This window comes from Megalops cyprinoides, chromosome 4 (assembly GCF_013368585.1).
Source record: "Megalops cyprinoides isolate fMegCyp1 chromosome 4, fMegCyp1.pri, whole genome shotgun sequence".
Taxonomy (NCBI): domain Eukaryota; kingdom Metazoa; phylum Chordata; class Actinopteri; order Elopiformes; family Megalopidae; genus Megalops; species Megalops cyprinoides.
The window spans coordinates 9,309,541-9,326,259 of NC_050586.1; the positions used below are offsets into that span (position 1 = coordinate 9,309,541).

Consider the following 16,719-nt stretch of genomic DNA (forward strand, 5'->3'; position numbering starts at 1 on the left):
GTGCTGGTTCGCCGCACCTAAACACGAGCAGGACAGGACGGGAGAGGAGGGAGGGGACGAAGGAGAGGGGCGAGCCAAAATAAATAGGACCTCATTTGACCTTGTCAGCTTCGATCACGGCTTTTTTCAGCTTAGGGCAGAGGAGGGGTGGGGGGTGGGGGAGGACTGACGGGGGGCAGGATGGGGACGGAAAGCAGGCAGGCAGATCAGGAGTGTTTTGTGAATAAATCTGAGAGCGAGATGGCGATAGACACCGATTAGCGGGAGGGAGGAAAAGAGCCATTTTTGAGAGCGCGCTCTGCAACCGGGCGGCCGCGTTAAAAAAAAAAAAGCGCCGCCTCTGCGCCTGCCGGTCTTGCGTGTGCGTGAGATTGCGTGCGTCTGTGTGTGTGAGTGAGTGTGTGAGTGAGAGAGAGAGGGTGAGAGAGCGAGAGCGAGAGAGAGAGAGAGAGAGAGAGGGAGAGAGCGTGTAAGCGCGTGTGCTCTGCTGCACTGCCACCGTGTGAGCTGAAGGATGCTCTCCTCGCTGCTCCGGAGCTGCTTGGCTGGACCGCTCGCCGCCGCTCGCTAATGAACCATTTTGAAGCCCCGGCAAGGACGCACGCAAGCAGAAACGCCGCGACTCCGCCGCCCCGTCCGTCCTCTGCCAGGCGGTAGCATGACAAAGTAGGATACGGCCGCCTCTGCCTCCTGCGCCGGCCGTTCCGGAACAGGGCGACTGGGGACCGCTGCTTGCGAGGTAACTGTCAGACTCCTTCTGCCACGGCAAGCCGCACTGATTCCGCTGCTGCAGAGAGCGGGCTCCTAGCACTGCTCTGTTTAGACTCTTTAAACCTGCTGCTGATGCTCTGTAATTCTGCAGGACACTGTGCGCGCCTGTGTGTGTGTGTGTGTGTGTGTGTGTGCGTGTGTGTATTTGGGCTCTTAATAGATGTCCTTCGTACTTTGTGTGTGAATCATGCTGTACTGTAAAGGAATTTTTTGTTTTCCACCTTCAGTCCTTCCTCAAAGACAAATGGCAGGGTCTGGGCTGTTTGTAGTGTTGCAGCAGCTGGGCCAGGCTGGGTGAATAATCTGGAGTCTGTTAGTGCATGCGTGTGTGTGCTTGTGTGTGTGTGTGTGTGTGTGAGCGAGTGGAAGTGTGTGTATGTATGTGCATTCATGTTCATGTGTAGTTGTTTTTGTGTCTGTATGTGTTTTGATGTTTGTGTGTGAGCGTCTGTGTACCTGTTTTTGTCTGTATGTGTATGTGTGTAGATGAATGTGTCTGTAGTCGTGTGTGTATATGTGTGTATACGTATGTGGGTGTGTGTATGCATGCATGTGTGTGAGCGTGTGTGTATGTATGCATTTGTGTGTGCGCGCGTGCGTGTGTGTGTGTGTGTGTGTGTGTGTGTGTGTGCGCGTTTGCACCAGGGGGATAAAGTGTGATACACTGGCGTGCCCTCGGACTCTCTGGGCCAGGATCAGAACAGCACGTTTTAAAGCGACAGCCCCTTCCAGGAAGCGGAGAGGGGGCAAGCAGAGGAGGGACTGGGGGTTTGTTGTCGTTGCTGCACGCGTTGCCACTCAAGGTTGCACACGGGGGAAAAATGATGCAATTAGAGCTGTCGCTCTCGCCTGCCCCCCCCCCCACCCCCGCCCCCACAGCGTGCAGCAGCTATGAGGCCCTGTGCTCCCCTACCTGCCCCAGCTGACAGGCCGTGGGGACCGGCTCCGCACGACACCGTACCTGTTTGAATGACTCAAACAGTAATGAGCACTTCTGTTGCCAGTCTGGGTTTGTGTGGGGAAATGTTTATGCAGCGGGTGGCTGTGTAGGTACACCATGCAGTGGCTGTCAGTACACATGTGTTGGATGATGCAGTTCAACAGAGCCATGCAGGCTTCTGAAGTACATTACATTATAATACATATATTCATTTTGCAGATGCTTTTTTCCAGAATGACTACAAGTGAGTACAGCACTAAGCTAAAGCCATATAAGGAGTCACAATATTAGAAGTGCTGCATGACCAAGTTTCAATAGCTGCTCATTGCATTATAGTGCAGTATTGGTACTCTGACCATTGTTGACTAGTGTTGGCCAGATATTATGCTGTTCAGTGACATTGTGATATACGGTAGTGTATGTACTTAACAACTTCCCATAGTTTTCTAGGCTGTCTAGTCTCTAGGTTAGCTGGTTAACTTGTGGTGATGCTTGAATGGTGTTGGACACTTGCAGGTCTGGGAGTGTTGGCAACCCGATCTGTCCCTGTTGCTTATACAATTTAGAAGGATACACATCTGTTCTCTTGTTCTGGAAGTTGCTCTGGATGAGAGCATCTGCAAAATGCATGTAACATAATGTAGTGTAATGTGCCCAGAGTACAGAGATCTGCCATCAAAGTGAAGCAGCAGTGGTTGTGACAACAAGAGTGGTAATTCAGTGTGCTGATGTAAGGTATTTTGCTGAATGATAATTATTTCAGTGGCTGTGAGGCTGTTGCCTCTTTCCTGCAGTGATGCTCTTCCCCTCAAGTGTCGTGGAGCTAGAATTGAATGTAAACACCGTGTCCTCTTCAGAGCGGCAATTACGGGAACCCAAACCCCAGGATGTTTGACTGTTTCACATCTCCAGGCACCGCGTGACAGGATTTGTTTCCGAGCGTCTGATTATTTCTGTTGCTCTCTGACCGGAGCGGCATGTCGAAACAGATCGGCGTCTGTGCGGCGCCACGTAAAAAACGGGCGACCGCCGTACGGACACCGTTACGTCATTCGGCGTCCGGGGAGCGGCCAGCCGAAACCCGCCAGCAGTGCCGAGGCCTGTCCCGCTGACCGGTCGAGAAATCTGTCTGTGGCAGAGAGCGTGACAGTGTGGGGGTGGCAGTCTGCAGGCAAGGGAGATGGGGGCGGCAGGGGAGTCGTGGGAACAGGGGAGCACCCCCCCCCCCCCCCCCACCCTTTGACCACAGTTGCTTGGAATCCATGAAGCGCTTGTGATGCAGGGAACCCGCTGGCTGAGGCATGTGACTGTCCTGCCATGACGGGAGGTTTTAGTGATATGAACAGCAGGCTCTGTGTCAGGATTATGTAACAGTATCTTTGGATTGGAGGGGGTGGGGGGGGATCTCTGTGAGGATTGCCTCAGACATCAAAGTGAAAGCGTAGATTGGCGATTCCGACCTCCTCTGCAGATTTAACAAACGGAGGTGTATGAAGAAGGCTTTTGAGAGGGGTTCTCCACGCTTTCAAGAAAATGTGTTTTACTGAGTCGGCTAACGGCTGATTTCGCTTCGGACTCAGACAGTCTGTTTATCCATGAATTATAAATCTGATTCATGCACACAGCAAACGAATCCCCATGGCTCCAGTGCCAGGATCAGGATGAAACAGAACCTGTACGTGATCCGTGTAGCAAATCCAAACTATTGGACTGTCTCAGTCTCTTAAATCTAAGATCTGGTGTCAGCTCCCAAAATGAAATTTACCATTATTGAAATTTTCAGCAACAGTCTAATGACTATTGTAGATGTGTGTGTGTGTGTGTGTGTGTGTGTGTGTGTGTGTGTATGTGTTTGTGTGTGTGTGTGTATGAGTATGTGTATGTGCATGCATGTGTATGCGTGTGTGTGTATGTATGTGTGTGTGAGTGTGTGTGTGTATGTGTATGCACGTGTGAGTTAGATTGTGGCTCCCTAAGCACGTGTAATGTAATGTAAGAGGATATGTTCTGTCCACAGCCTCCATGTAGGCAGTTTAGTTGAGTGTGTGTGCGTGGATGGGAGCAGGCCCCAGAGACCGTGCTGTTGGCGGGTGCGTGCAGGGGGCCGGCAGCTGCTCTGGTGGTATTTGCTGAAAAACCCGGGCTTGGGGGCCATCCAGAACTGATTTATTTGGTGGTGGGTCTCCACTCTTTTCACAGTGATGTACCACTGGAGATGCTCCCCAAATGCTGAAAGAGATGAGCAGTGTCGCACTGCCATGGAGTAACGTGGGCTAGGCTGAACATACTGATTTCTGTAGTACCATGTTAGTCATCCTGTACTGGCCGCTAAGGAGAACTGATTGGACATCAGCAACTGATTTCCTTGAAACTGAACATGTATTAGCTCTGCAGCCTTGTAATCTGAAGGAAACTTCTTTCATGCTTGCAGGATTTATCATGGCTTTAGGGGTAGAGTTGGGTAAATGATTTGCTGTATTAAAAATGTATTTTAAAGCTATTTTTAGATTATTACCTTGAAAAATTAATAAACAGGCTTTGCTTTTAAATGTTGAGAATTAATTATGTCAAATATTAAATTAATATCTTTTAAGTTAAGTTCTTTGGTTTAATTACTTGTTATTTGGTCAATCCCAGGGTAAAGGAGTGTCCAAGGGTTAGGGTTAAGGTTATGGTTATGGAGTGCTGTGACTATCATCCTCCTCATACTCAACTATAATATGTTGCCTGTTGGATGCGAGATTGAACAGAAAATCCAAAAACTGTTGCAAAAAAAAAAAAAAAAAAAAATTCCAAGGCAGGAGAGAAGAGCATAATCACTAGGCAGAGGGTCTGTGTCCTCACCTGGCCTGGATCTGGGGCTAAGTCCTCTATCATTCACCTTAATTCGGTCGTGTTCTGCCAGTGCGACCAACATGACTGCTCTAGGTTAATCCCACCGACCCCTCTCTGGAGTCCATGTCGGGTGCCTGTGCATCCCTGAGTAGTGCAATTCAGCTTCCCTGCTACCCCCCACCCCCCCTGAAAAAAACCCCCCAGAATCCACCACTCACTGGCCTTTTCAGCCCCCTGGGACCACCTACTTATTTCACCCACTGGTCCCTTTCCTTTTGTAGACTGTGTGCAATGAAAACGTCCAAAAGTGCAAGGAAAGCAGATGACAGTATCAGGTTTTAAGTGTGGTATTGATATCGATATGAGCATGGACCCCATGTTTGCCATAGCTGCATAATATTTGCTATCTGTCCATTGCTAGGTGAAGCTCATTCCCCATCGCTGCAGCAGAACCTAAGCACACCACTGGCACGACCTCTCTATAAGCAGTCGAGTGCCAGCCCTTTAAGGGTGGAATGCTGGAACAGGCTGCTCGGAATCTTCTGCGAGGCGGATTCATCCAGAGCCCCGCGGTTCCTCCGGTTCAATTTGTGTCACGGCGTCATCAGTCCGTTGATTGCTCTTAATGAGTGGCGCAGTCCTGAGGAGGACCTCAAACAGAGAGGCAAACGTTTGGCTGATTGCAGCAGGGAGTCTCTGCGTTGGACTAATAGGAATTCGTCTCTGCATGGCTATGTTCCCCCAGCAAAAAGAACGCTTTTTTTTTTTTTTTTTTATTATTGCCTGTATCGTTGCAATTATGTATTCATATGAGACTTGTAAATGCACTTTCCTGCAGGGTGTGCAGCACATTTTTTATTGTAACTGCGAGGGTTCTAATGCCGCTATTATCGCTATACAGAGCGGTTAATCACGCGCAACCATGTTTGTCGATATTTTCAACGGGAGAGAAAGAGCAGAGTAGTGAGAGCTGTGCCTCCAGCTGTGCTTCACCCAACACCGTGAACTTTGAATGGGGGGAATTTTCCCGATTGTACTCGGTGAGATCATCGTCTTTTAGTAGCCAGCGTCAGGATCTCCGGTGAGCGTTGACACTTTCAGGCCACGCTCCTCTCTGTAGTTAATTGAGTGGAGCTGTGGGAGTCTTTGAGCCCGCAGCCTGTAGCCTGGCCTGGCGGTATGTGGGCATCGACGGACCAAGCTCTCCAAAGTTCAAAATGTTTGACATTTCCTAACTGCTCTAGGTGACGTGTGAGAGCGATCACTGCCAAAATGATAGGAATATTACATTACATTATGGGCATTTAGCATATGCTATTATTCAGCGCGACTTGCATAGATTAGTTTTTTACATGTTACCCATTTATACAACTGGATATTTACTGAGGTAATTCTGGGTTAGGCACTTTGCCCAAGGGTACGATAGCAGCGCCCCAGCGGGGAATCGAACTGGCAACCCTTCGGTTATGAGTCTTGCTTCTTACCACTATGCGGCATTGCTGGAGAAATGTGATTTCTTTAACAAGATGGCAAACAAAGAAAAACCAGGATAAAGAGTTTATTTTGGAGAAATTCCTGCTGAGGTTGAGGGCAGTGCAGTGCATTTAGCGTCTTCACAGACAGCTCAAAAATATCTTCTCACAGCCTGTCAAAATCATAGAATAATTTTTTTGTGAGAAAGTTAGCTATTGCTATACTTAACAGTAAAAGTATATGTAACATTGTCTTGCTTTCTCAGCGCTATTCAGATTAGATCATTTAGATTCTGGTGCCTTTAACCCGAAAGGCCCCCCGATTCTGAATCCTCAGCATATCTTAAAACTGTGCGTCCACTCTACTGACTGATGTGCAGTGCTTTTAGTGTGTGTTCATCAAACCTGTGAATGCCCTGTTATCTGCTGTGAGTGCGGGAGGTGAGTTCTCTAAGGCCCTCTGGCGTGGGGCTGGTGGTGGCCCTGGTGTTTGCTTCTCTGTTCCGTTCAGATAAGCGGGAACGCATCCCCTCGCTCAGACTGTGATTGGGCCTTGCAGAGAATAACCAGGCCTCTGCATCTCGCTGCACTGCCAGGCAACTAATGGGAAACAATTTTCAGATGAGTCAGTTTTGCTGCTTCCTGGCCATGTGCCCTTGACCGGAAAATGCAGCAGAGATGGTAATCGTTTTCTGTTATATGTTTAACACGAAATGTGTCCAATAAAGGAATGAGAAAAGAGGCCATCTACAGTTTCTGTGTCAGAAGATAGCCAGCCAGGCAGATAGACTAACAGACACACACACACACACACACACACACACACACATATGCATACATACACACGCGTATGTGCACACATGCATACACGTTCTTTCACCACACATGCACACATGTGCAGAGATGCGTGCACAGGCACACATGTGGTCATAGCTGACCGCAGCTGAAACTGACCCATTCTGACACTGCAGCCCTGTAGTGTTTTTCAGACTGAAGTGAATTGGCTTCTTTTAGAGGGGAAGCTGGGTATATAAAAAAGTAAAACTTTGCTGGGTAAAATCAAATCTAATCTGACAACAAACAATAGCATTTAACCTTTAGTCCTGAAGAGGAGGCACATTTGGATGAGATAACCTTTTGGATTAAAAAGATCTGATGAGACAAAGAGCATTTCTAATGTAAGAATAAAATGTACTGGGTTTATATTAGTTTGCCTTTTTAAAAAAAAAAATAGAATGACTAGGCGGAGCTGATGCATGGCAGAAATCCTGTAAATTATAAAGGTAAGATGAAATCGCAACTCTTGATGTATGAATAGCTTTTTATAATCAGCACCAGCCTCAGTAATTAATATTGGCACATGCAGTACATCAGGCCTGGAGGTATGGGGCTGACAATGCAGATTTTTCAGCAGTGCAGAAGCAGTCAACTTAGCTGTAATCCTCTTATAATACACGAGAAACCAGTGAATCTGTCAGAGCTGTGATGGAAGTATTTATTTGCTCGTCCGCAGTGTGTACGAACTGCAGGATAGCGCTGAACGTGGGAACAATGGGAGAGCCCCAGGAGGCGGTGAGAGATTATGCATATTCATAAAACTTCCCAGTGTCGAGCTATCACAATTATTATTAGCTGTCACCTTAAATAATAAGTAATTTTCTCAGTTTTTTTCTTTTCTGCAGATGGATGGGAGGCCTGATATGACAGGAATAACAGTTATCTCTATAATTTATCCAGCGAAAGTGAATATATGAATGGCACAGCTGACATAAACACAAATACCCACCACACCAAGCTAACAACTTTCTGTGTGATAAGAGATAAACTTTCCCACCCACAATTTCAACCACTTAGTGTAAAATCTTGATATTGGTCCAAGGTTAGTTGTTACATTACATTATTGGCATTTAGTAGACACTCTTAGCCAGAGCAACTTACATCAGTTACTATGTTATCCATTTATACAGCTGCATATTTACTGAGGTAATTTGGGGTTAAGTACCTTGTCACAGGGTACAACAGCAGTGCCCTGGGGAATTGAACCAGCAACCTTTTGGTCACAAGTCCTGTTCCTTAACCACTATGCTACACTGCCACCCTTGTTGTAACAAAGTTGTGAAGAAGAAGAGTGAAGGGTGGGAATGAGGTAAACGTGAAGAGGGAGAGTGGGAGTGGGGTATGTGTCCTGAAGAGGAGGTAGGGGTAGGGGCAGCAGTGTAGCATACTGGTAAGGAGCAGGACCTCTAACCGAAAGGTCGCTGCATCGATTCACTAGGGCACTGCTGTTGTACCCTTGGGCAAGGTACTTAATTGCCCCAGTTAATATCAAGCTGTATAAATGGGTAACATGTAAAAATTGTAACCTATGTAAGTCGCTCTGGGTAAGAGTATCTCCTAAATGCCAGTAATGTAATAGAATGTAATGATTGGGGTACAGGTGAGAGGGAGGGTGGATGTGGGGTATTGAGGGGAAGGAAGTTCATAGACAGACATGCCTATTGGGGGACTGGGGACAGTGCAGGGTAGGACTGAGGGCAGGGGAGGTGGCAGCTTTCTGCAAGGACTCTGCATGCTTGTGCGTGGCTGCAAGTTCTGGCTGCGATCCAGGTGTGATTACAGTTAGGATTTGCATTGTAATGAAAAAGCTTATCTCTGCAGGTTCAATCTCTCTGTCTTTGGCACAATATTGCTTTTACGCTGGGTGCTGACTGTATTGTGCTTGTCAGCCCTGCCGTGACCATGTGTAGGTTGTCCCCTGATGCAGTCCCTTCTGGATAGCCCTTCCAATCTACTCTGAATAAGAAGGTAGCTATATCATTATACAGTATCTATATTGTGGACAACCAAAAAAAGCCATCTGCTATGGGAAAGCTATACGATGCAGTGTATGTTACCACTGCATTCTGCCAGTACTTGTCTGTACCTTTAACTCATTGCCCTTAGACTTACAGTACCAGTCAAAAGTTTGGACACACTTTTCATTCTTTTTTTTTCCTATTTTCCACATTTTAAAGTAACAGTAAAGACATCAAAACTATGAAATACCACAGATGGAATTATGCAGTGACAAAAAGTGTTATAAATAAATCAAATCTATGTTATATTTTGCACTCTTCAAAACAGCCAAAAATATATTTTTAATTTTTTTTTTTTTTTTTAGAAAGAAATTCATAGATAGGTATCAACTTCCTGATTTATATTTGCCTAAGAAACAAATTTCAAACATTTAAGCATAAGTCTTTAGATCAAAACATCTTTGAATGCATGTTTCCCATTCTCTTAATCAGGTGTGCCCAAACCTTCGACTAGTACTGTAATTGTACTTAAATTGTACTTAATTTTTTTTTTGTCTCATTACCTCTGGTGACAGTTTAACTCATTGATCTGTGTTTGAAGAAAACGGGTAGCGCTTGTGAGTCATGGTAAGGTTGATTGGGTTAAGCTGCACTCAGCAGCTTGAAATCAGAGTGAGCGATTGCGTTGCTTACATTGACCACCAGCACGGTTTTACATGCCTCTGGCTGAAAGTCAGGAAGGTCTGTTTTCTGTGTTTTAGTTTCTGGTTCAGTAGATACATGACGTCTGATGGATAGTAAAAGGCACACCAAGACAGACGCATGTTCTGTCACAGTTACCATTTTTTTGATGCGTTGCAAGTATTCTTTTTCTTTGATGTGCATTTGAGAAAAGGTCCACTTTACGTTGTTTTGCAGGCTCTCGCCTGCTATCCTCAGTTCCAGGTGAATTGGACATACTATATGCCTTTTTTTCCGATTTAGAGGTTGGCAGTGGCAACGATGCTTGTTGCCAGCCTGGGCAATTTTGAGAGCCTTTAATTAGCTGAATGCTTTTCCTTTTAGTTCAGAATGGCAGTGTTTTGTTCACAGAATTAAATTAACAGATGCTCAGATGCACAGAATTAAATTCACAGATGCCAACCCATGGTCTACCCGAATGCTGTACATACCATGCTTCCTGTTCGTTTCTTACATTTTTCTTAAAATGTTTATTGTATATTGCATATTGAAGTTTTAGGTTTTGCTCCTCAGAACCTAAATCAGACACAGTATGTGGTTAGTCTGTTTATGAAAGATGGTGCTTATATAACAGTGCATCTGTAGATGTGGTGAATTATGTTGTTTCTAGTATCTATTACGGGTCTAAAGTACAAACCTTTTTAATGAGGTATTAGAAAGGTTGTCAACAAATTTTTCACACTTTGTTTTTGTGTACAAGGACATACATATTTGCCAACACAGTGCTTTCATAAACCCACCTCACACAGTTAGCAAACATCATAACAGTCTTTGGTGATGTCTTCAAAGCTATGCCAACCTGGCTTTCACTGATTGGCTGGCTCCGTCTGCTAAGCAGGAGTCTCACTCTTCAAGGTGCAGGAGCTCATGGTAATTGCATAAAGAAGCTGTAATAGGCTAAATTAAATTAATCCTGCCCCGGGTCAATTGAATTAAGATAAGAGAACATGATATGCCCGGTTCCTAATTTGACCCCGTGTGCATGCACATTTGCAGCTGAAGATAAATCTGGTGTGCAGTCCATATTTTCAGTAATATTAACAATTAACAACGCAGAGCTAAAAGAGCTTCTGCTTAACACAAACAGAACGCCAAACATGATAGGGCCAATTTCCTCATCTCGAGCTGAACAAGGCTATTAGCATTCGATCCTTATCAATCTGACTTAGTTCAAAGTAATTCACACCCTTTCATGGGGAAAGTACTTTCTGTGCTAAAATGAAACTGCTGTTACATTTATGCCTTTTCACACATCATACGCCATCCCCCCCTATTTAATTAGCATGAAATTGGTTCGTGACGAAAACGCGGCTGTAGGGAAAATAGGAAGGGGATCTTGGAAATCCAGCAGGGCCGAGGTCTTCGGCGGGACATTAATGGAACAAGCAATGTCAAGTGCAGCCGGGTAAACATAATTCCACTGCAGGACCAGTGTGGAGGTCTTATGCGTCTCCAGCTCGTAAAACAGGAAGCAATGATTCTGTTTCATCACCAACCTGAGCATTGTGGCACTGTAAGGGAATTAGCCAGGCCCAAAGCTATCTGTTGGAGTATTTCTGTCCGTCCCAGACCTTTGGCTGAAAGAAGCAATCTCTCACAAGCTGTGATCAGATACTCCTGCTCCTTCTCTCTGTGTTCTTTTTTTCTGTTTGTGTATGAGATGTGCGCATGGGGAACAGGAGTGTCCAGCAGACGGCCAGCCAGCTGCTGGGTGTTGCGTAATGAGTCTGGGCTGTTATGATGAATGCGCTGGCTTTACGAATTGCTGATGACTCACCGCTGAGGAGAGCTGATGCACCAGTGCTGCTGCTGACCGCTCCACATCTTCATCGGAGTGCGACATGGAGGAGATTTTACACAGGCGTTCCATCTTGGTTGTTTCATCACTGTTTATCTGTTAAGGGGTAACTATGACCTTTGACCTGACCCTCTGTGTGTTTGTCTACCCAGAGTAACTAGGATTACATTACATTACACTACTGTCATTTAGCAGACGCTCTTATCCAGAGCAACCTACGTAGCTTATAATTTATACAGCTAGATATTTACTGAGGCAATTGTGGGTTAAGTACCTGGCCCAAGGGTATAGCAGCAGTGTCCCAATAGGGAATCAAACCAGCAACCTTTCTGTCATGAGCCCTGCTCCTTATCACTATGCTACACTGCCCCAAGGATGAGGTAATTCAGTGCTTGGGCATTGTCTTCATTTTAAATTAAATTATAGTGGTCCTCTGACATTTTGTTTGGTCCGTGTAATTAGCATCAGAACATCATGTTATGCAATGAGTCACCCTGGTTGCCTTGCCTGGAGAACACAGTCAGGTATACGCAGTTCACTGTTGTGCTGAAGTCGATGGGAATGCAGATATCATTGTTTGGTGATGCATAAAAGTACATACTGGATGTTTTCTGGATGCTTTGGCATTTCCTCTTAAAGCTGTTACCACTTGTAAAAATACCACTATTCCTGATTTTGCAAGCCATTAAAGTGATGTGTAAAAGGACATCTGCACTGCATTAAACCCCACTAAAACCTGACTCCTTGGCATGACTGGTCCTATACAGGTGGAGTGTAATGAGGGAACAATTGATGAGAGATCATGACATATAATGGCAAGCATGTCTCTGATTGTATGTTTTCATATTGACCGGACATTTGAAGCAGCATAGTGTAAAAGGACTGCAGATAAAGGGAACCATGATCATATTGTTGTGCATTTATATGAATATAGATAAATAAAATCATATAAGTTGGCAGAACAGGCAGCCATCCCTTCAAGAAGCAGGTGGCCTCCCTGGACTCACCATTGGTAGCAGGGCATGGCTACCAGTGTTTCATTTCTGTCATTCACACACAAGTTTCCTTGATCTATCTATGTTGTTCCTTTAATGATGGTTTCCCCTGAGTCTGCCACAGGTCTGGGAATAAATCTCCATAAATAGCTTCTTAATAAGGTGAGGGCAAGCAAGTATTCAGAGGATGAGATTCTGGACAGTTTCATGCATGCGCATGACTATGTTTAAGGTTTATATTTCACGCTGAATTGTTCCATATACTAAGAAGTCTTATATGAGATAACCTTTCTGTTTGCCTGTTTGGACAGGAAACATGTTTCAGATCTATTAACTGGAGTTGAAAATGTATTATGTTTTATGTTCATGCAAGCATCAATAGTAATGTCTTATTCCTCAAGATATTAGAATCTGAAGATGTATCTATAGAATGAAAAATGCAATGGAATGGGCTGGCCAAATACACCAGAACTGTGGAATGTAGAAAAATAAACTCCATGTCAAGTAGACTGTTCTTTGCCAGGTTTCTAAAACGTTGACTTTACTTAAATTCTAAAATTGAGTATGCATGTCTTTACCTTTGCAATAGTAAATATACACATGCAGTCTAAACCGAGAGTGCACTAAATCACATTAATTTTGCTCATGCTTCGAAAATCGCTTGGCCTAAAAACCCTGCTGCCAGACTCTTTGTACACTTTGTGCTAGACTCTCCTAAGACTGGCTTACTGTGCAGAATTTTAATTTACACTCATTTAATATGTGTCCATGTCCAGAACTAAGAGGCTGCAGGCAAAGGGGAGAAAGAACGCATAAGAAACGGCTGACAACTGCATTTGACAGCTACATATATATCTATTCTACAGTCCTAAATCAAGTCTTCATTTGTGGGTCATGCATTAGATTAAATTTTTTAAAGATTTCCCTTTTAATCTGGAGGCATAGCCTAGAATTTTTTAGTCTATGCCTAAATGATACAGTAGGCCCAGTCTGACTGAGGCCACTCAGGGTGCACCATAGGTTCACTTGCTGCTGGAGCTGCAAGGAGGAGGTTTTTATTCCACCTGCCATGTTGTTCATGGCTGAAAGAGACAGAGAAAGAGAGGGGGGGGGGGGGGGGGGGGGTAGTCCCTGCAAACTGTTTCAACTGGTTTTCAATTCAAACGGTCGCTAATTTTAGTTGTACAATGACTTTCCCCCACATCAGCTGCTCCCTCATGCTTCTCATTGCGAGTGACAGCCCAGCTCGCCGGAACCAGGGAGGTGAAGTGCAGGAAAAACATTCAAAGTGAAGCCCAGTCACTTTGACTCTTCCAGCAGCGGCTACGGCGCTCTCGCTGACCGGCTACCACACTTCAGTTCTGCCCAGACCCGTACCGCGCGGTTCAAGAGCCTCACCTATTGTGCGAACTCATTTCAGTATGTAGTGGCTCATATTCATACCCATTGCCATAGAAAGGAGTAAACAGTAATTAATGACTGTGGGCTGCCGTTGCTGAAGGGCCTCGTAAACCCAGTGACATATTAGCAATTGAAATCCATAATGGCTTCTGCTTTAACTCCTGGAGTGGTATGGCTAGATTAAAATTTAAATGGCATTCAGCCCGAGAGCATATAATCAATAACAGTGAGCTTTCTTTGCATTGACTATTAGAGTCGCAGTGAAGTGACTTTAGGGTTCTTTTATGCTCACCTACTCCACATTTTACCAGCACAAATCTATTTAGGAGTGTGTGAGGTCAGAGCAAAGGGATTTGATTATGGAATGGAAGAACCTGACTTGTATGTAATTGAAGGATTGCATGACCTTTAACTAGTTGTGTGTATGTATGTATGTATGTGTGTGTGTGTGTGTGTGTGTGTGTGTGTGTGTGTGTGTGTGTGTGTGTGTGCGCGTGTGTGCGCGTGTGTGCGCGCGCGTGCGCGCGTGCATGCGTGCGTGTGTGTGTGAACACATGCATATATGTGTGATAAAGTAATTTGTGATCACAGATGATTTTATCCAGATGACATCAGGAGGCCTGGATGCAATGAAAGGTCGTTTGACTTTGATTGCATAAAATTCAAGATACTGCAGCTACCGTAAAATAGCGAGAATACAGAATAATTACATTTAGCAGTAGGTGTCTTCTGTGAACCTGGTGTTAAATTTGCATTGCAATGTAGCATTCTCATGTATATCAAAGGTTTAGAGTTCCTTTAAAATAAGCAACACTCAAGCGCCTTAGGTATAATTTGACAAGATTGGAGAGAGGGTAGGATTTTCATATCATTTTAAGGAAGACTTCCTCCCTGTTATAGATTTTCCCCTGTACTTGGGGAGCACATCTCAACTGTACCCATATGGTAATTTATTTTTGAATTTGTGAAGCCTGAAATGCACTGTTTTTTTTTTCAAGTATACCAAAGAGACGAGCCTGGTTTTGAAGCCCTTTGTTCTTTCTCATTTCTCTAATCTGGCGTCAGTTTCAAGTCTCAGGTCCTCTTTTCAAAATGGCAGTGTGATTCACCTGATCACAGTGGTTTGTTACATTTATACTGACATTTGGATCCAGGTGCATTTTGGTCCCATAGACAGGGAGAAAAGAGCTTGAAGAAGCTGATGTCAGAACAGTGGGGGAAAGGTCTTTTTCTCTTCTATCTAAAAAATCCTTACAAAACAGTACAATGAAAGTTTTGAGAAAACAGTTTTATCTTTGGTATGCATAGGTTTGTGGCTGCAAATGGAGGAGGCATTATATATAAATGATAGTGTCTATTGCTGACAATGATGTTTGAGTGGCTCCCCCAAGGTATTGACAATACCTCATTTCACCACTAGGTGGACACATCTTAATATTGCCTGTTCGGCTTTTGCTTAAATTCACTCCCTGTAGCTTTAATTTACTGCATGATGTCATGTGGTGCCACTGCTGTCTACTTGTAAAGCTCTGATTATGTAATTGAATTTGTGAAATTATGCTTTTATGAAATTATAAACTTATAAAGAATGGGAAGGCATAGTGTGTCATTAGATGCCTGTGAATCAAAGAGGCATATTTTTCTGTTGCATCCCCTACCAGAGCAGATCAGATGAGCATTCTGTGAAATCAGTAGTTGATCTTAGTTTGTATTTGCATAAGTGCCACAGTCATGTTTTGAGTGTTTTCTTCGGTAGGAATTTTCAAGTGTATCCAGCACTACTGCCTTAGGAGAGCATGCAAATGAGTTCAACTAAAGATAGATTTTTTTTCCCCCCTGTTCACCTAAAGCCATTTTTATGTGCCTTCACTTGCACGTAACTGAAGTCCTTTTGACCACAGTGGACTGAACACTTCATTTTGCCTTGCAATATTAAATCTGGAAAATTGTTTTAGAGAACAAAAAAAAATACATATAATATGTTATGTTCTGTTTTGCTGGAAGTTGCTCTGGATAAGAGAGTTTGCGAAACGCATGTAATGTAATGTAATGTAATAGGGACTGCCCCTGGTTTTACATGGAGGGCCATGTCCAAATAAAGAATGAAAAGCATAAACAAGGAAAATTAAAGGAATTTGCTTGATGATTTTACCAAGCTGGGAATATCTTTGCTTTTCTCTATGTAAATTACTGTATTAATATATTTAACAGACAAGCCATTTGCATGCAGGGTCATATCTGAGTGTTTTTACAGTGAATGTGATCTCAGTAACACACAGGTGACTGAAAGATGTCTATGTCAAATCCCCTGTGCTTTGAGAATGCCTTTTATTTAATTTGTTGCTTTTTTATCAATTAGAAGTGGTATACCAATGGCGTCCCTTTGCTGTACCCTTTCCTTCTAGCTGTTCTCTCCTTATGAATAGGAAAGGGAGTCGGAGGGGAGAGGGGAGGGAGAGTAACTCTTCACCTCTCCAGCTTGTAAACTTCTTGTGTGGTTTGAGTTGCATCATTTTCTACAAAAAAATCTACAAAACAGACTGGACCAGTATTGCAATGCTAGCTGGAATAGTATTTGACTGGTACGGGAATACAATATAGTCCTGTTGCGTACTTATACCCAAGCAAAAGCCATTAACCACCATAATGTCCATTTGCTGTGCACGCGCACGCGTGTGTGTGTGTGTGTGTGAGAGAGAGAGAGAGAGAGATAGAGATAGAAAGAGGAGTACAGAAATATCTATTCCCTTTTAGCTTGCGGATCGCACAGCCGGGAGACTGTGCATTATGGAAGAGTAACATACATGTTGAGTTCCCTGAGTGTCACATGAGGCAGTGAGGCAGAGCTGTAACCTTTTCCAGTCGTATGCTCACGCTCCACTCCCCCATCGAGCCCGTAAGGAAGAACAGGGGCTAACGCACGCTGTGAGGAATCGTCCATACTGAACGTTTTTGGATGAGCAAAATGTGG

At 44.3% G+C, this 16,719-nt stretch overlaps 1 protein-coding gene across 19 annotated transcripts in view; it reads left to right on the forward strand.

The window, feature by feature from the left end:
* rimbp2 (RIMS binding protein 2) overlaps positions 1-16,719 on the forward strand; it is a 132,277-nt gene that overhangs the window by 10,550 nt on the left and 105,008 nt on the right. The window contains exon 1 of one of the 19 annotated variants that reach the window (XM_036526072.1): positions 676-739. The exons of the other annotated variants lie outside the window; for them this stretch is intronic. The gene's annotated coding sequence lies outside the window, so the exon portion shown is untranslated. Of the gene's footprint in view, positions 1-675; positions 740-16,719 lie in introns of those variants that run through there. 19 annotated transcript variants of the gene reach the window in all.